This window comes from Equus asinus, chromosome 8 (genome assembly GCF_041296235.1).
Source record: "Equus asinus isolate D_3611 breed Donkey chromosome 8, EquAss-T2T_v2, whole genome shotgun sequence".
NCBI lineage: Eukaryota > Metazoa > Chordata > Mammalia > Perissodactyla > Equidae > Equus > Equus asinus.
In genome coordinates this window covers 61,883,237-61,903,286 of record NC_091797.1, presented here as the reverse complement: position 1 = coordinate 61,903,286, position 20,050 = coordinate 61,883,237, and the positions used below count along the sequence as shown (strand labels likewise).

Here is a 20,050-nt window from a genome sequence, read left to right as displayed (position 1 = left end):
ATGAACCTTGAGGATATCATGCTCAGTGAAAGAAGCCAGTCACAAAAGGACAAGTACTATACGATTGCACGAACACGTGGTTCCTAGAGTAGTCACATTCACAGAGACAGAAAGTAGAATGGTGATGCCAGGGGCCGGGGGGAGGGGGTAATGGGCAGTTAATGTTTAATGGGGACAGAGCTGCAGTTTGGGAAGATGAAAAAGTTCTGGAGATGGATGGAAGTGATGGTTGCATAACAACGTGAACGTACTTAATGTCACTGAGGCGTATACTTAAATACGGTTAAAATGGTAAATTTTATGTTATGTATATTTTAGAACAATAAAAAAGAAAGCAGGCAAGGCCACATTTTTCATGAATTCAACAAGTACTACTTGAGCATCTACTCCATGCTAAGGATGTGTGCGAGCAAAGCCGTACACTGAGAAAACAAGATTAATCATCCAGCTCAGGTTTGGCTCACAGGCTGCCAAACATCTCAATGAGAGCATAAGAAACTAAGTACATTCAACCACTTCACTATTTCCATCCCAAAGTTTGCAGTCCTGAAGCCAGATTACGTATTGTACAAATCTGATTGGCTTCTACGCTAAGTTAATTTCCCAACTCCCATCATTTTTGCCTGTGGCCAAAAATATGTTTGCACATAATTGATTCAAATGTTTTCAGGATAGCAAGCTCATTCTGTATTAAATACAGCCTTTGACCCCAAGAATCTTCAGAAGACACGGGTCTATTGCTCTTTAAGCCCTCCCACTTCAGTCTGAGAGAATGGACCAGGGCAAGATAAGCTTCCTGCAGATGAGAGAGAAGCATCAAGAGACTGAGAAGGTAAGACTCAGGGAGGGTCAACAGTAAAGTTAAAACTAAATCTGCTTCTCTGTAAGTTTCAGTTCATGAAACGGTATATGGCAGTGTGTGGTGGTGAGAAAAACTAGACAGAAGAGCGTTTTAATCCTAACTCTGCCATGGAATTCATTCTGTGATCTTGGGCTACAACAGTTTCTGGACCCTGTACTCTCAGACTTCAAGTGAGGGAGAGAATTGCGATTTCATAGGGCAGAGTTCTCAACAGGAGCGGTCTGTCGGGTGGGGGTGAGGCTGCATTCTCCCCATCTCCACCCCTTCGCAGAGCCCTGCTGGGGTGACACAACCTGCAGCTGACACAACCACCATACTTTTCAATCGCCCCGGTAATTATAACACACCCTGCATCCAACAGTGGGTCACTATCATTGCAACTTTGGGAGGATCTGATAAGGAAAAACGTTGCCTGCATCTGGCAGAATACCTAATAAGTAGTCAATATTATTAATCTTTGCTTCCTTCAGGTCTCTAAACACAGGGCTTTTGAGCGAAGTCACTTCTGGTCAGGGTCTATAATTCTTTTCGCCTCCCATCAAATCTCTCCCTTCACGATTCCTACATACAACACATGTAAACGTGGAATGAAATGACCACAGATCTTGGGGAGGAAGGCCCTGGGGGCTTGTCCACTGACTCTTTTGCAGCCATAACTCATATTTCTTTGCACTCTTGGGTGAATTGCAAGTAAACCAAACTGTGAACATTTGTCCAATTAACTTGGGCAGAGCCTAAAGGTCATTTTTGTCTATCCTTGAATCTAGAACCAAGCTCAGGCCCTGTGGGGAGGAGAGCATGAAGAACCTGGGGAGACAACTTAGCATGAGGATGACAAGCACAAGCACAAATGTCAGCAAGACATAGATTTAAATATTGGCTGGTCACTTGACAGAGGCATGACCTCAGTTAAGAACTTCTCTGGGTCTCCATTTCCTCATTTCTAAAATAGGAGAAAAAAAGACTCACAGAGTTTTGTGAAGATTAACTTGGGCAAAGCCTTAACACAAGGCTTAGCATATAGTAATTGCTCAGTAAGTAATAATGAATAATATGACACAGGAGCAAGACTCAGGCTTTCTGCTCACAGTAATCATACCTAACATTTACTGAACATTTGCTATGTGAAAGGTACTGTGCTAAAAGCTTTACATAGGGCAACTATCTCAAGCCTCACAGTAATTTCATGAGGTAAATGTTACCTTCTTTTCATAAATGGAAAAACCAAGGCTTGGAGAGATGGAATACCCTGCATAAGGCCACAGAGGGAGGAGCGAGCAGAGTGGGGCTTCGAAGCCGGTCTACATTACGAGAAGCCACTATTGTGCTGCTGTTGTCCTCGCCTACGAAATGAATATGTAAAGGGAACGCTCACGTCACCTCCCCCACGAAGTGTGAGGGTCCACGGATATGATGGATACAGAAGGTGCAGCCTGTGGAAAGAGAGGGACAAATGCAATTATCAAAAGTCATGGACCCTGCTTAGAGAACCACCATCTAGACAAGGACACAAAAGACTACAACCCAGGGCAGGAAATGATTCACCATGACAGCAGTACCAATATGGGATAAAGAGACTTTTTTCTTTCCTTTTCTTTCTTTTTTTTTGGCTGGGGGGACGTGATTAGGTGTTCATGCTGCCCAGGTGGAAGACAGAAGGCCACATCAGTTGTTCCCCTCAAAGGGACTGTAAAAGAATACATTTGCTTTGACTTCCGTTCCCTTTAGCAGGAGAGGCTATATGAGAAATAGCTATAACATACACATATATTTTGTTCTTTTTGTATTTGCTTTGAATTATGTTTCATCCAGACAATTACGCATCCTGAGTGAGATGCCATTTACCTGCAGGACAGCAGGGAACTGAACAGGACTGTCTCTTGAAGGCTCCTCCTGCTCATTGAAGGAGGGGAGGGGGCAGCCCGATGAACCGTAGGTCTGGCAGAGTCAGAGCCCAGGGCCTGTAAGCTATACAGTGTCAGAGTGAGGAGGGTCCTCAAAGACCCACAGGTCCAACCCCCACTTCTGCCTCACACAAATGCCTACAGCCCCTGAGCAGAGAGCTGGCCAGTGACCCTTCAGCCTCTGCTGGAATATTCTCAGGGGACTCACCACCCATTGCCACCCCTCCTTATATCAGTATGCTATGACTTCTGACCACGAAACCTAGTTAAACCCCTGGAGTAGGGCTCTCCTTGGGAGTGGCTTTAGGAATATGTTCATAGATAAGGTGCGTTTGCCAGCACCTAGGAGTTTATGAGGAAGAAGGGAATTCTCTTCATTTGAGAACAGGTCCCAACAGTGTGCGTTTTGTATAAAGTCCCCTTTTCCACACGGACATGGGGTTTTCGTCGGTTGCTGCAAGTGGGTCTGTCTGTACTTGTCCACTGTGGCCTTGGTCAGTCCAACTCTGTCCCTAGCCTGCCTATTCTCCTAGCTGAAGCTCGCAGACCCTTACCTGCACTCCCCACCTGGCTTTAGTAGTATCCAAGATTGGGACCGAACCCAGGCAAGACGGGTTTATGGACCATTAGCCCAACTCTCTGACACTTATCATCTCCCACTACCTCATCCGACTCTGTCCAATATTTCCCCCAGCTGTGGTCTTGTGGGTTGCTCCAGATACCACACCCCTACCCTACGCTTCAGTTCTGGAAAATGAAATCTCATCTCATTCCTTTTGTCTGGAAATCCTAGAAATTTCTGGAAATCTGCTTAGTATCCCAGTTCTCAAATCCCTCTTGGGCAGGGCTCTGCTGTGCTTTTGCAAGGTATAGGGCATGCTACTCTGAGGGCCTGCCATGCCCTCAGGCATCCCTGGACACCTGCTCTGCACTGTACCACCTGCCACCCCAGCCTCGGCTCATTGGAGCAGGTGTCAGACCTTACCCAAAAGTAGCCACCTATAAACCAGCCTGAAAGGTGGCTTGTGACCCCACCGCCCTGCCCATTCTCAAACTAGGTCTTTATTCTTAAGGATTTCTAAATATAACACACATAGAATCAACTGGGAGTGGAGCAGTAACAGGAAGGAGAAGGCAATAAAATAATGGCTGTAAGCAGGAGCCATGAGGTGGCAGCGAGAAGAGAAAGTCTGAGGCAGCAGGAGAGCAGAGGCAGAGAGGGCAGAAGTGCCATCACGGTGGGAAATCAGTGCAGGGAGCCGGGCTCCCAGCCCCCTCCCCGTTTTTGAGGAGAGAACAACTGGTTGTAAAAGTAACACTAGACCTTGAACAGCCTTTCTGTTCTCCACAAGGCCTATGGGAGCATTTCCCACCTCCCTTCATTCTCTGGGTATCCCTCCACCAAACCCCATCACCCGGGCCAACCAACTTGGACTCCACTCTTCACCACCTGAATACCCGAACTAACTCAGCAAGGATCTCTTCCAGGGACCAGAGTCCACCCCTGAGCCACATTCAGGTCCCCCCATCCCCCTGTGTCTGCTGAGTCACGCCCACGCCTGTCTTCGGGGCACAGCAGCCCGTGGCCCTCACCAGCCCCCAGAAACAGCACAGGCCCCAGAATGGGAAGACCTGAGCTCAGCAGCTGTCCCAGCCTCTTCAGGCAAGTGTGTAAATTTCTCTGTGGTTATTTCCTCATCCATAAACTGAAAGGTCTCGTACCTGCTCCACATACTCACAGGGATGCTGGGAGGATCAAACGAGATCAGGGAAGGGCAAGCTGTTTGGAAGAGCAACAGTAGCATGCAAAGGGAAGGTGGTAGGACATTTATGATGACTTGCTATCTACCTGTCAGTGCCCCCGCTCCATCCAGGCTGACGTCATGCTCCACGTGTCTCCTTCCCATCTTATCTTTCCTCCTGCCCTCTCTAGAGCTCCCATCTTGCACCTCAGATCCACAAGGCCCTGGTGTAGGCAAGCTCTTCTGTAGCCGCTTCCTTTGACAGGAGCCCCTGCTCCATCAGGGCGAACTCCAAAACCTTGTTATCATCTCTCTGCATCCCTCTTTTTCTCCACTTTTACAGAAGCTGAACTTTCCCCAGAAAAATTTAATTTCCCTGGGGTCAGCACCATCACTCAGAGACCAGGCAACTTCTTCCACTTCCAATGGATTCAACAGGTATGTAAAAGGACGTGGGGTCAAACTTTGCCAATTTATACCACGTTGAATCCATCAAACTGTCACCTTTCTCCTCCTTTAAACTTTCACACCCTCAACTTCATCACTAAAAGGCACGTGAATCACCAGCCCTGGCTCTAACTGACCTCCTCGTCTTGCAGGGGCTCTGTGGCCAGGGAGTAGACCAGTGGTTCTCAAAGTGAGGCCCCTGGACCGGCAGCATCAGCATCACCTGAGATCTTGTTAGAGATGCATATTCTCAGGCCCTACCCCAGACCTCCTGAGTCAGAAACTCTGGGAGCGGGGCCCAGCTCTGTGTCACAGCCTGCAGGTGATTCTGCTGCTCGGGTTTGAGAACCACGGACCTAGATTACAAACTGTCTCATCTCCCCGACTGCAGGAAGTCCACCCATGCGCCTTTTCGGCTTCCATTCAGGGCACAGAGACACGCCTCACTGGAACAGAAGGATCTGATCCCCTGCCGACTTGTGACGGCCAGCAACAGCAGCTCTGCCCCTGCTCAGCCTCTTCCCTATCCCTTCGCTGGTTTCCTATAACAGCAGCTCCAGATACCTTCTTTCTCCCTAAGCTCCATCCCACTCACTCTCCCTTTCAGTCTTGCCCTCGAAAAGGCTGATGAGGGCCAGAAGAACGGCCTCCACACTTGGAGTCAGAAGACCCGGGCTCACCACTTACTGGTGTGTGATCTGAGGAAATGGTTAAGTGAGCAGCAGTAAAGTGACTGGCCCAGTGCTCAAAAAGATCACCAAACATCGCCGCCCAGGGCCATGCTCTGCTCCTCCATTTCCCCATCTGCATAATCAGGATGGGAAGACCTACCTCATATGGGCCACATCATAAGTCATATGCAAAACAAAATGGTCGACATGAAAGTGCTTGGTAAACTTGAAGCCCTACTAATCAAGTGTGGTCCAACAGCAGCAATATCCCCTGGGAGGGTGTGAGAAATGCAGACTCCCAGGCCCTCCCCAGCCCTGCTGAATCAGAACCTGTATTTTAGCAAGACCCCCAGGAGGTTCATCTTCACTTTAGAGTTGAGGAAGTGTGATTGAAAGAACCAGGAAAATACAAGATTTTATTTAAGTATTACCATCTTCAAGTTTCTCTGTCAGCCTTCTCTTCCTCTCAACAGAACGCTCTTCCCCACCTCCAGAAGAAACACTGGCCCCTTTCCTAAGTCTGAGGTAGTCGTTCCTAACCAGCTGGCACGTTAGAACCACCTGGGCCAACCCCAGGCCAATTCAATTAGGCTATCTTGGAAAAGGGTCCAAGATCAGTATGTTTTTAAATTCCCCAGGTGACTCTAATGCGGGCCCAGCAGCGGACACTCGACAAGCCAACCACCCTGAAGTTCCATCACCTCCATTCTAGTGCCTCCTGGGGAACTTAGCTGCCACACTGTTTGCCTCATCTCTCTCTCGACCTGTCCCTCTCTGCCTCTCCACTCCCTGCCCCAACCTTATCCACTGATCTCCCGTTCCCATCCCCGTCCCCTAGCCTGCTTCTCCTTTTGGCTCCCATCACTGTGCCCTGTGGCTTTCGCTTGACCAGAGTTCAATAAATGTTCATTGATGTGGACTTTTGACCTTCCACATAGACAAAGCCCTCCACCTGGACGCCAAATCGTCCCTGGGTCTCATCCTCCCTCCAACCTGTCCCGCTTTCTTTCCTCGAAGATCCACAGGCAACTGGATCTCCATTTCCTCAACAGGCTGACACCCTGCTCTCTAAGGCAGAAAGCCTCTCCCACCATCTCTCTGAGGCAGTCACACCACCACCTTCAGACTCTGCTCAATGCTGGAGAACTCAGATAAAAGGCGCTTTGTTGTTAATTGCTATTAGGTAAACAAGAGAGGATTCCTGAAGGGACCTCCAGCATCCATGAGACAATAGATCAAAGAGGAGCCCAAATATGCCACAGGAGGCCAAAGAAGGAAGAAAGGGTTGGTTGTGCCCCACCTGGGAAACACCTGCCCTAAGACTGGGCATCTGAGGGATCTTGCCCCTTCCATGGCAAATGAGCTGGAAGGGAGTTCCGCCTGGACCTGAAGCAGAGGCCAGACAGTAACAGAAGAACATACATACTCCTTAAGGAAACATAGAGAAAAGCCCACGGGCTGGCCCCTGTAGCTGAACAAAGGAATCAGGAACTCTTGCTCTAGGCGTCATTGGGGAGCTTGGATAAGCTGCCCTGTGCCACACCCTCACGCACACATACCTGCAGGATGCAGGTGTTGTTGAATTCTAGAAGCCAGACTTGCAAATAAGTCATTGCCCACTACTTATTTCAATCATTTTCTCGTCAAATATGTGATCGATGCCTTTTCCCTGCTGGGCAAGAGAATCACAGCACAGCCCCTGACCTGAGGACGCCAAAGTCTAAAGGGGAAGGACAAAACGTAACCCGATTACCAAGTGCTGCCAGTGGCTTAACACACAAAAAAAACTAATCAGTGTTATGGGACACAGGGGAGGGACCCACCTGTGGTGCCAGGAGATAAGATGAAGTTTTGTACGGTCTGGAGACCACCAAGAGCTCTGAAGATGAAAGCAGGGGCTCACCAGGACTCCCGCCTTAGGAAATGTGATCCCTTTTACCTCCCCCCCCCCCCACACCCCACTTCAGCTGCTTGGGTTCAGTTCCCAGGCATGGAATCACCCAACTTGTCTGTCAGTAGCCATGCTGTGGCGGCAGCTCACACAGAGGGACTTACAACTAGAATATACAACTGTGTACTGGGGCTTTGGGGAGGGAAAAAAAGAGAGAGAGGAAGATTGGCAACAGATGTTAGTTCTGGGCAAATCTTCCCCAGCAAAAATAAGAAGAATTGTGGAATGGTTGTCTAAAGAGTTTGTACTGATCCTACTGGAGAGAATGACAATGTTCATTTCCCCAAACCCTTCAAAACCTCAGGCACTGTCACTGAAGCAATGAGAATGTCACTCTGTTAGGTGCAAATGGAAACTAAGGGTTGTGTTGATTTATGTCTCCTCAATTACTACTAAAATTAAACACGTTTTCAAGTTTCATGGCATGAAATTCATCTTTAATTTGCTTCTTCCTTCTTTGTCCCCCACATCCAAAGCCATGTTGTTTTTCCTCTGATGGTGTCTCTTTACTTCGTTCCTGTCTCTGCATCTCTGATGTCCCCAGCCCAGTCCAAGCCCACAGCCACTCCCCTCTTGTCCTGGCCTGTCTCCCTGCCCACAGTCCTCCCCTCTGCAGTCCACTCCCGGCATCGTGCTTAACTTGCTAAACCATCACTCTCATCAGGTCACTCCCTCTATAAGAAGCTCAGAGGCTCCCAGTGGCCCAACGATTGAGTCCTCTGCGAGCTTTCCAGGTTCTCCACAGAGATGCCCCTCCCTGCCCTTCTGGCACCCTACCACCCCTCATCTCAGCTCAGCCCACTTCCTGTCCCTGACTCCCAGCCAACACTGCACTCCTTTGAGCTGTCACAACTCTGAGCTCCTCACGGAACCTTTTCCTCGTTATTGGAGAGGAAATCGACAGCTGTCTTCCTATGATGCCATGTAGTTCGCCATTTGTGACTAAGAACCAGTTTCCTATAGAAACGTGTTAAATGTTGATAGGCTGCCTAACTGAAACAGCTGAAAACCAGAACAGAGCTGAATCACAGGGCTGGGTCCTTCCCACATTCAGGGTTCTGGGAGGTGTGTGGTGCTTCTAGAAACAGCACATCACATCAAAGAGACCACAGCTCAGTGAAATCCCTGCTCTACCACCCACTAGACTGTGACCTTGGGAGGTTACCTAACTCTGTAAACTTTCGTTTCCTGGGTGTCACAAGTTGGGGTTTCCAGGATGAAGATGCGGAGATGGAGTTTGGCTTGCAGGGTATTTATTGGGAATCAATGCCTGCAGACAGGGAGGGTGGAGGAATCAAGATTGGGCAGAGGGAGAAGCTGAACTGCAACAAAGCTTCAGCCAACCCCGTGGGGAAATTTGGAGCATATGTGGTCCATCAGACTGGACCTTCTTGGCCCGGGTGGCCAAGCCTTTAAATTCCTGCCTGGATCCATCATTGAAGCAGACAGCCCAGGATACACATGACATTGAACAAGAGGCTGCCTGCTGGAGGCGCTCTGCTGACATCACTCCCACCACTAGAGCTACAAACCTTTCCTTGAAGGAGGACCTGGGCAGCACACCTCCTTACCCACCACGCTTGTTTATAGAATGAGGATGATATGAACAGGACCTACCCAATGTTGTTAAGACAATGAAATATGCTAAGCATTTAGCACATAGAACACCTGGCAGAGTGGGATTCAGTAAGTGTTTGCTATTATTGCCATTGCCGTCACAGGTAGAGTAAGAATTGGAGAAAGAGTTCTCCCCTTTCTTTAATTCATCCAATGCATAGGTAGTGACCACAACCAGGTGTCAGGTACTGTTCTATGAAAGGGAGTGCTGGTCTGAGGATATATATATTCAATAGGTGGCCATGGCTGGCCTCATCAAGAAGAGAATCTGTGGCATAGCAGTTAAGTTCACGTGTTCCACTTTGGCAGCCCAGGGTTCACTGGTTCAGATCCTGGGCACAGACCTATGCACCACTTATCAAGCCATGCTGAGGCAGTGTCCCACATATAAAATAGAGGAAGATAGGCACAGATGTTAGCTCAGGGCCAATCTTCCTCGGCAAAAAGAGGAGGATTGGCAGTGGATGTTAGCTCAGGGCTAATCTTCTTCCAAAAAAAAAAGAAGAGAATATGTGAACCAAGACTTGAAGGAGGTGAAAAACATATGGGACAGCCGTGCAACAGCCCTGCGGAGGGAGCACACCTAGAATGTTCAAAGCCAGAGGGGCAGAAACAGAATGAGCAGAGGGAGTGGAGCAGGTGAGGTCGACGAGGTGACAAAACTGCTTCCCAGGTGAGGTGGTGTGCCAAAACAAATCAAACTCGTATGTGGTCAAACCTCACCACCAACTCAGGGGTTCAGAAATACAGGTGACAGGGCAACATGATAAACACCCTGGGGAAGTAATCAGCAAAATTAAGACCGTGGGAAACTCCACAAGAAAAATAAACTAGTTCCTTCAAAAACAACCCAAAATTGAAAAATTGCAAGAGGCCAAAAAAAAAAAAAGAGGAAACTATAGATTAAAAAAGACAAGTATATCCATCAATCCCACTAAACACATAAATCTTATTTGGATCCTGATTCAAACAAGCAAACTGTCTTCCAATTAGTAATCATCATCACCATCTTATAGTTGAGAAAACATGAGCACTAAGTGGATATTTAATGATAGCAAGGAATGACTCTGGGATGGGTCTATCGGCCACGTGATTTCAGGAAGGGAGATTGTGGATCTGGAATCTGCCGAGAATTCAGAGAGGCCTCCAGCCCCAGTGCTGCAGACAAGTATTTAGATAATAACTCTGTTTGACTTTCCCAAATTCCTGTCGAATATGTGCGGGAAGCACAGCCCCGGGCCACGCTGGTCAGCACTGCTAAGAGGCCCGGGAACATTCCTGGTCTTGCCCATCTCGCCTCCCTTCCTTGTCACGTTGTATGAGAACCAAGAAAACTTGCGCACCTCAGATTCCTACCCTGCGCACAGCACAGAACGTTGCCATCACTGCCTTCGACAGCCCCACCTTCTTTTCCCAGCTCTGAGGAAGCTCTCCGTCATCATGCTCAGGTCCTGGACTGGGAGTTCCCAGCTTTGGTCTCTAACTCGGCTTGAGGACTGACTGACTCTTCACCAGACCCTTCGTTCTTTTTCTTTCTTTAAAAGAAGGTCCACACTCAGTTTTCTCTCCAAGCCAAATGCGTTGGGTATCGGAGAGCACATCCCTGGATCAAGTGGAGTATTTTTTTAAGTATTGTAGGAAGGAAGTTTCTGAGTTAGATGATTGCTACTGGTACTTTACTATAGATTCTGAAAAGATTGGAAAATGAAAATGCACAGCCACTAGAAGCTTCACAGCTGGGCAGTGGGTCTATTAGCAGCACCTCCTCCCCCTTAAATAAGAATGCCTTTCCCTCACTGGCACAGGATGCCCCTTTTCCCACAAAACCTCCTCATTTCACCCACTTGATATATCTAAGAAACCGGGCTTGGCTTTATGCCTGGTGACAGAGCTTTTGAGAGCCATTCCCATGTGGCTAATAAAGGTCACACTCTCCCTCTAATAGCCAGATTTGCATTTGCTTTCTGTTCAATTAAAGAAGATTTGCTTGGAAGACAGTGCCCAGAAAAGAATAACCAATGATATTCTTCACAAACACCATCTCCTGAGGGGGCAACAGGCAGGAGAAAAACACTTGAATTAGAATCAATTTCCAGACCTGTCACTAACCAGCTGTGAGACATCTTTTGCCTCTTGAGGTATTAGTTTTCTCATCTGTAAAGTAAGGCATTTGGACAACATAATCTCCTTCGCTCCTTTCTGCTGCAGAATGCTATGATCTTTCTAATTTACTGCATTATCTCTCACTCATCCTTTGTCATTTATTTCCAATTCATAATCAACAGGAATTGAGTATATATTGAAAACAAAACACAATCATGCATCGCTTAACGGGGATACATTCTGAGAAAAGCATCAGGTGATTTTGTTGTTGTGCAAACATCATAGAGTGCACTTACACAAACCTAGATGGTCTAGCCTACTACACACCTCGGCTATATGGTCTAGCCTATTGCTCCTAGGCTGCAAACCTGCACAGCATGTTACTGTCCTGAGTACTGTAGGCAATTGTAACACAATGGTAAGTACTTGTGTATCTAAACATAGAAAAGGTACAGTAAAAATATGATATAAAAGATAAAAAATGGCACACCTGTACAGGGCACTTACCAGGAATGGAGCCTGCAGGACAGGAAGTTGCTGTGGGTGAGTGAGTGAGTGAGTGGTGAGTGAACAGGAAGGCCTGGGACATTAGTGTTCCCTAGTGTAGACTTTATACTCGCTGTACGCTTAGGCTGCATGAAGTTTATTAAAAAATAGCTTCTTTCTTCAATAATAAATCAACCTTAGCTTCCTATAATTTTTTTACTTTATAAACTTTTTAATTTTTTTAACTTTTTGGCTCTTTTGTAATAACACAGCTTAAAACACAAACATATTATACAGTTGTACAAAAATATTTTCTTTATATCTTTATTCTATAAGCTTTTCTCTATTTAAAAAAATTTTTTTTTTCACTATTTAAACTTTTCTGTTAAAAACTAAGACACAAACACATTAACCTAGGCCTGCACAGGGTCAGGATCATCAATGTCACTGTCGTCCACCTCCACATCTTGTCCCCCTGGAAGGCCTTCAGGGGCAATAACACATGGAGCTGTCATCTCCTTTGATAACAATGCCTTCTTCTGGAATGCCTCCTGAAGGACCTGCCTGAGGCTCCTCTTGAGGAGGGGTCACTCTTTTCAGAAATATGTCCCTGGTGGTTTGCTTGGTTTGTTTCTTTTTTTAATAATAGCTTTGCTTATAAGCAGATAATACACCATGAATATTCCTCTCTACCAATGAAAACCTTTCAGTGTTGGGGTCCATGTTTTCAAACTTTTTAAGAAGCTTGTTGAGGTCTACAAAAGCTTCTGCTAAACTTTCACTGTGAATATTCTTGGGGGGTTCTTGTTTTTCTTCTCCTGAAGTTTCCTTTTCTCTTGCCTCTTCTTCAGCTATGCAATCCTGTTCTAGTTCCAACAGCTCCTCATTAGTCAGTCCTTAAGGAACCACCTCCCGGAGCTCTTCAGTGTCATCCTCATCCACACCCAGGGTAAAGCTGTTTGCCATCTCAGCCGCAGCCTTGTTGATGTTCGCAACCTCTTCATCCTTTGAAGTCATGGACAAACCGCTTGAGAGTCCTCTTCCAGATGTCGTTCATACACTCCTTGGTGACATCATCCCAAACCCAAGCAAGCTTCTTGATGCAGTCGTAGGTGTTTTAATCCTTCCAGAATTGCAGTGTCCTCTCAGTGTCTTGCTCAGTTGCACCAATAGCCTGAGCAAAGGTCTTCCTCAGGTAGTAGGCCTTAACTCCTTGATCCATTGGTTGGACCAAAGAGGTGGTGTTTGGAGGGAGAAACACTGCTTTGATATTTGGCTAAAGATCTAAAAGGAGGGTGTCCAGTAGCATTATCAACAATAACCAAAATCTTGAAAGGTACGCTATTCTCCACACAGTACTTCTCCATTTTGCTGACATAGCAATTCAGGAGGGCATCTTGGAAGAGGAGCTGGGTCATCCATGACTTCTTATTGCTTCTGTAGTACACTGGTAGTGTGTGTTTATTGATATGCTTGAAGACCCTGAGGTTCTTACTGTGTCAGATCACAAATGGTTTCAATTTGTAGCCTGCAACATTGCCCCCAAACAAGACTGTTATCCTGCCCTTAAAAGCCTTGAAACCCGGCATTTATTTGGCCTCCTCATGGATGAAAGTCCTTTCAGGCATCCATTTCCAGAATAGGGAGGTTTCATCCATATTGAATATTTGCTCTGGCAAGTAATTTTCTTCCACAATCAATTTATTGAGAGTTTCCAAAAATTCTTCAGCTGCTGTCACATCAGCACTTGCAAATTCACCACTCACTTTCACATTATGTAAGGAATAACAATTCTTGAGTCATTTAAACCACCCAGAGCTATCTGTAAATTCAACATCGTAGTTGGGTCCAGCCTTTTCTTTCAACATCAAAATAAGACTTTTGCTTTGGCTGTGATCATCGTGATGCTGAGAGCGATATACGCTTCTGTGTCTAGGCTTCAATCCAGGTCATTAGAAGTTTCTTCGTGTCTGATATAGGCCCTTCTCAAATTTTTGTTAGTCTCATTGTCTTCAAGGAAACAGATCTTTTAATGGCGTCTGTCGCTTTGTTCTTGTTCTTCAAGACTGTAGCTGTGCTCACAGGAATGGGACATGCCTGACTGGTGAGCAATAACCATCACTGATTTTCCACCTTCATAGTCCTTAATCACTTTCAATTTCATTTCCAGGTCAATCACTCGACATGGCCTCTTACTGGCAACATTAGTAATGGATTCTGTATGCTTAGGGGCCATGATGAACAAAACAACAGGAGATCAAATCAAGCACAAGAGAAAACGATGCAATCAAGAGACACGGTAAACACGACATGTATGAGGCAAACACGAGATGTATGAGGTTGCTGCAGGCATAATACGGCATACTGTTTTACAGTAAACTAAGTAGAAAGATTATTTATTTAGATTATTATCTGAAATAATGATAAAAAGTAGAGTATAGTAAATACATAACCAGTAACATTGCCATTTATTATCAAGTATTATGTACAGTGTGTAATCGTACGTGCTATGCCTTCATATGACTGGTAGCACAGGTTTGTTTATGCCAGCATCACCACAAACATGAGTAATGTGTTGTGCTGTGACTTTATGATGGCTACAGCATCACTAGGTATATAGAAATATCTCAGCTCCATTATAATCTTATGGGACCACCATCGTACATGCAGTCCATCATTGACTAAAACATCGTCATGTGGTGCAAGACCGTAGGTAATAAATGATTACAATGCAATACCTAGCAAAGATTAAACAAGTCCATTTAAAAAATACAAAGGATAAATACATTTCAGAGAAGAAACACAAATAGCTGATAAATATATGAAAAAATGCTCAATCTCACTAGTAATCAGGAAAATTAAAATTAAAATGAGGTGCCGTTTTTTCTCCCTCAAAATGGTAAAAATGTAAAAGATTGATAATGTCAACTGTTGGCAAGGATGTGGAGAAACAGGAGTGTAACTCAGGACAAACTTTTTGGGGACAGCATTATCTACCAAAATGTGAAAGTTTAGTACCCTTTGATCTTGGTCTATGAATCCACATTTTAGAATGTGTGACATCATTGCATGTAATAACAAAAAAATTTAGACACAAACCAAATGTCTTTCTATAGGGGAATGGTTAAATACAGTACAGCCCTGCTATGGAATACCACGCAGCCACTAAAAAGAATGAGGTAAATTTATACAAACTGATAGAAAATTATACCCAAAATACATTGTCAAGGGAAGAAAACAAGCAATCCAACAGTATGTAAAATATAGTCCTATTACTATAAAGCTCTCTTCATTCTCCTCTTTCTCTATATGAACATGAGTGCCTGTGTGGAGGAGGGCAGTGGATTGATGGAGGGATGCAGAGGCAGGGTGGCTGCAAGTGGTTATATAGACTGAACATAGGACATTCATATGGTAGACATTGTGGATTTGCATATTTATTGTTATACAATTTTCTGGCAGATGGCAGGAGTGCCTTTTTCTAACTCACACAAACATACCTTATAGGCTAGTGGCAGTCCTACGAAGGGGACTTTCATCTTATTCCGTATATTTGTGCATTATTTTTACAAGCATGCATCACCCTTATGACCAAAATGATTGGAAAATTTGAACATCGCCCTTGACTTCAATTAGCTAACAATCTAATGGAAAACTGAAAAAGACAAGGACCAAAATCATATAGTCTTCTAGCCTGATCACCCTTAGATAACTTGAAGACAGCTTTTGCTTTCTGAAAATCTTCTAGTTCCCGTAACTAGTCTGACTTTTAAAATCACAAAAATCAGACAGCTCCATCTCGAAATTCCATATATTCTCACAGTGTTCCAAAGTCTTCCCACAGCTCCAGGTACCCCTTTTCTTCATGCTTCAAACTTCCTTCCATTGTTCTCCCCGCCCACTCTCCCTACTGAGGGGCTTTCCAGTCCACAGTCACCCATCTTCAACAAGAAATCTTCCTTGAAAGGACTCAAGTCCAGAAACACATTGGGTCAGGCACCAGCTGACATCAATAAGTATTCTTCTCAAAGTTTTGGCAGTCGTACCTGAGGCCCCTCCCATTCTAATGAGACACTTTCACATTTATCAGTGAATCCTCCCGTATCCCAACGCATTCATTGATTCATTGATTCAACACAAAATTATTGATCATATTCTCTGAACCAGAGCCTCAGCCAGTTGAGTCAGACACGTCCTTATCCTCAAATCTGCCAGTCTAGTAAAGCACACGGAGACATCAACAAAGAACTGTGAGTCAAGATGGTAACGCTACCATGCAGGCACAGTGCTGCAGAAGCCCAGACAAGAGATCTCCTATCTGGAAGACGGAGAGGGCTTCAGAGAGGAAAGCTGTTGGAACTGAGCACAGAAGGCTAAGAGGAAGGCAGGAGCAGGGATTCTTGGCGGGTGTGGTGAAAGACACGTTGTAGCTCGAGCAGCAGGTGCTGCAGAAGTGAGGTTGGAATGGACTGCATGCAAAGGACTCTGGAACGGATTCAGCCGGTCACAGGGAGCCACCAAAGAAGATTAGTCAGGGAAACACACGACAAGCTGTTTTTTTGGAAATATAGCCATGGTAGCAGTTTGAAGGATGACCTAGAGAAAGCAGGACTAACATCAAGAAGACCAACTAGGAGGTTGGCGCTCTAGACTGGGCACACAGCCTTTAAAAATTGACACACTCAGGGACATGAACAGACATTTCTCCAAAGAAGATATACGGATGGCCAATAGACACATGAAAAGATGCTCATCATTGCTGATCATCAGGGAAATGCAAATCAAAACTACACTAAGATATCACCTTACACCTGTTAGAATGGCAAAAATATCCAAACAAAAAGTGACAAATGTTGGAAAGGTTGTGGAGAAAAAGGGACCCTCATCCACTGTTGGTGGGAATGCAAACTGGTGTAGCCACTATGGAAAACAGTATGGGGATTTCTCAAAAAATCAAAAATAGAAATACCTTATGACACAGCCATCCCACTACTGGGTATCTATCCTAAGAACCTGATATCAGCAATTCCAAAAGTCCCATGCACCCCTATGTTCATCACAGCATTATTTACAATAGCCAAGATATGGAAGCAACCCAAATGCCCATCAACTGATGATTGGATAAAGAAGATATGGTGTGTGTGTGTGTATATATATATATATATATATATATATATATATACACAATGGAATACTACTCAGCCATAAAGGATAAAATCGTCCCGTTCACAACAACATGGATGGACCATGAGGGTATTATGTTAAGTGAAATAAGCCAGATAGAGAAAGACAAACTCTGTGTGACTCCACTCATAGGTGGAAGTTAAACATAGAGACAAAGAGAACTGATTGGTGGTTACCAGGGGCAAGGAGGGGTTGGGGGAGGGCACAAAGTGTGAAGTGGTGTACCTACAACATGACTAACAATAATGTACAACTGAAATTTCAGAAGGTTGATAAACTATCATAATCTTAATAAAAAGTTTAAAAAAACAAAAACTGACACACTCAAACAGGAAATAACGCTCCAACCTCATATAGTCTGAAATAAATTACATTATATTGAACCTCCAACATTCTTCTATTTGAAACCAAGTTTGGATTTGAAGAGAATACAGAAATTTAAAACTCTGGTTCCAATTACATATCCTTAAGACATCTACCAGAAGAATGGGAGCTGACTTGAATATGCTTTATCCAAAGATTGACTAAAGGCACTTAGCTTCCCTTTAGGAATCTGCACATTGGAGTTCAGGGTTAAAAAAAAAAAAAGTTGAGCTTAACTATTTTCTTAGCCACGAACTATAATTTGCACTTGGCATCAGCCGCTTAGAATTAGAAACTTCCATCTTTCTTACATCAAGCACATAGCTCACGTTTTAAGGTGGAAGTTCATTCCTCCATCTTCCATGCCATTCTTCAAAACGGTGGAGAGAAAGAGGAAGGAAGCCAGGCAGGCAAAAAGACAAACCCCATGAAAAATCTCTCTCTGTCTGTCGGAGCTGAGAGTTTCTTTCGTGTCTGCAAAACAAACATGTGAGTCAGCCTGAGAAATAGAACACCTTGAACAATCAGAAAATTCCACATGTCTCACCTACAGGTACCTTCAGGCTGATCTTCAGTATTTCTTAGGGTCAAAAAAGCCAAAGTGGAAGGGAGAAAATGCAGATCAGCTGTGGCAGGAGGAAGCCTGGCCAGAAAACGAGTCCATCAGGACAGCGGGTGTTACTCAACCTTCAAGTTCAAACAGGACCTGAGTGCTTCAAAGGGGAGCTACCTAATGGAGAAGGAAGCTGGCTGCCCAGGAGAATGTCAGTCATTAGGAGAAAAAACATTTCAAAAAGGAAGGTAAGGGATTCAAAGAGTTTTTGAGATGATATGCACTTCTCACACAAAACACAAACTTGTATCTGAAAATTTGCAGCTTTTCCAAGCACATTAAAAATTAACTGAAAAAGAAAAAAATCTTGTTTGGCCCATTCTCTTTATATTTGAGAAGTTTTATTAACCTTAAGTTTCTGCACATACTATTGTCTACATAAGTAAAATAGGAGAATGTCTATATAAACGTAGAAAGTATTTTCATGGAAATAAACTAGATACAGATTCTAGGCCGATAGTTAACCATTAAGTACACGCGCACACACACACACACGCAGAGTAAGCGCTTGCAGTCATTGCCACACCAACTAAATGCCTTTAGCAATCAACATCCTGGACATTTGAACTTTTCCTCCAAGAGCCAGTGTTTTCACAAACACCATCTCATTTCTACACACAACATTCCCAGGACGTTCCTAGAGGCAGAGACTATCTCCATTTTGTAACCATAAAAAAATGAGGTTCCAAAAGGCTAACTGACTTGCCGCAGGTCACAGAGTCATCAGTGGGGGCCCACACGCCAGGGAGGCAGACAGAGGTCACAGGGAACTCTCTGGGCCCCTCCACGACAAAAGCCATTGACACTAAAACTATATTTTAACGTTTCAACAACCATTTTGGACACGATCGTTCCCCAAACCACATTGTAATAGAGCTGTCACTTTTGTTCCAAGAATGCTCTCTGATGGTGAAGAGTGCAACAAGCCTCCTCCTTGATCCAAACTGGTTTGCCCAGACCTCCTCGCTCAACAGGTGGGAGGAAGTGCAAATCTGGGAACCAAGACTTGCAAACAGAGCCAACTCAAAACAGAATCCAATCATCACCACAGCAAGCTCCCCAACCTGCATGTGAGCTTCATCTCCTTTCCGGGCATAAGTCAGAACCTTCACACTTAGTGTAAATAACAACCAGCCTGTGAAATCCCTAAGACACTTTCTCAATGTCCCCTAACATTGCCTGCTCACTCAGCCCTACAAGCCCCTTCAGGATCCAGGCCGAGTTGTTGGCCCCAGTTGTCCTAACTGATGCCAGTCAGGGAATGTGCCACGCTCTCTCTCACCTCTGGGCCTGTGCATAGGCCGCGTCCCTATCTGGAAAACTCTCTGCTGGGGTCCCTCATCTGCACCACTTGTTATCCACTCATCCCCCATGCTATATGTCACTTCTTCCAGGAAGCCTTCCTGACCTCCCTAGCTATATGTTTTCGTAGCACCCTGTCCCTCTCCTAGCCAACACTCCACACAATAATTACCTGTGGACTGGTCTGCCCCCTCTGTTTAGACCACGAACTCCAGGAGGACAGGGGCTGGGTCCCTCTTCTTCGCCATTGTGTCTCCAGCACCCAGAATAACGCCCAGTTATGAATAAATGATCAATGACTGTTTGAAATCAACAAACATTTATGGCTTACCATTAGGGCAGACCCACTGCTAGACACTGAAGATAGAAAGATGAAGACGTAATGTCCTTTTCCCTCAGATAAATTATGATCTCTTAATCTGTGATGGCTTTTATCTTTATTTCATAAACAGATAGAGTTTTACAAAAATACAACTACTCAGTGGGTAACTGTTGAGAAGGGCCCAGTGAGCCCTGGGGCTAGTTACAACTAAAACAAGAATAACCTTCTCTTTGGTATCAGTGATGTTTCTGAAATGTTGAGTCTCAGATCTGGCTTTTAAACTACTGCTTCCTGTGAACTAGCACAGAGATGAGAATACTCTAGGCCACAAAGTAGCATCATCCTTAAGGCCAAATGCGTGGCTGCCTCCCCAGAGCAGGGGGACTCCAAACGCTGACCTGGCTAGGGACAAAAGTAGAGTGAGCAGTGAGGGAGACTAGGTTTTCCTTCTCTTTGCAGCTGCCCTTTCCACAAAATAACTGT

The 20,050-nt window shown here is 45.1% G+C and overlaps 1 long non-coding RNA gene across 3 annotated transcripts in view; it reads right to left on the bottom strand.

Moving 5' to 3' along the window:
• LOC106832094 (uncharacterized) overlaps positions 1–18,699 on the bottom strand; it is a 63,576-nt gene extending 44,877 nt beyond the window's left edge. The window contains exons 1-2 of one of the 3 annotated variants that reach the window (XR_011505228.1): positions 17,878–18,699; positions 17,660–17,804 (exon numbers count right to left, since the gene is read on the bottom strand). This is a non-coding gene — a long non-coding RNA (uncharacterized lncRNA). The remainder of the gene's footprint in view (positions 1–17,659; positions 17,805–17,877) is intronic. The other 2 variants (XR_006529876.2, XR_006529878.2) reach the window with 2 other exon arrangements.
• Between the last annotated feature and the right edge of the window lie 1,351 nt (positions 18,700–20,050).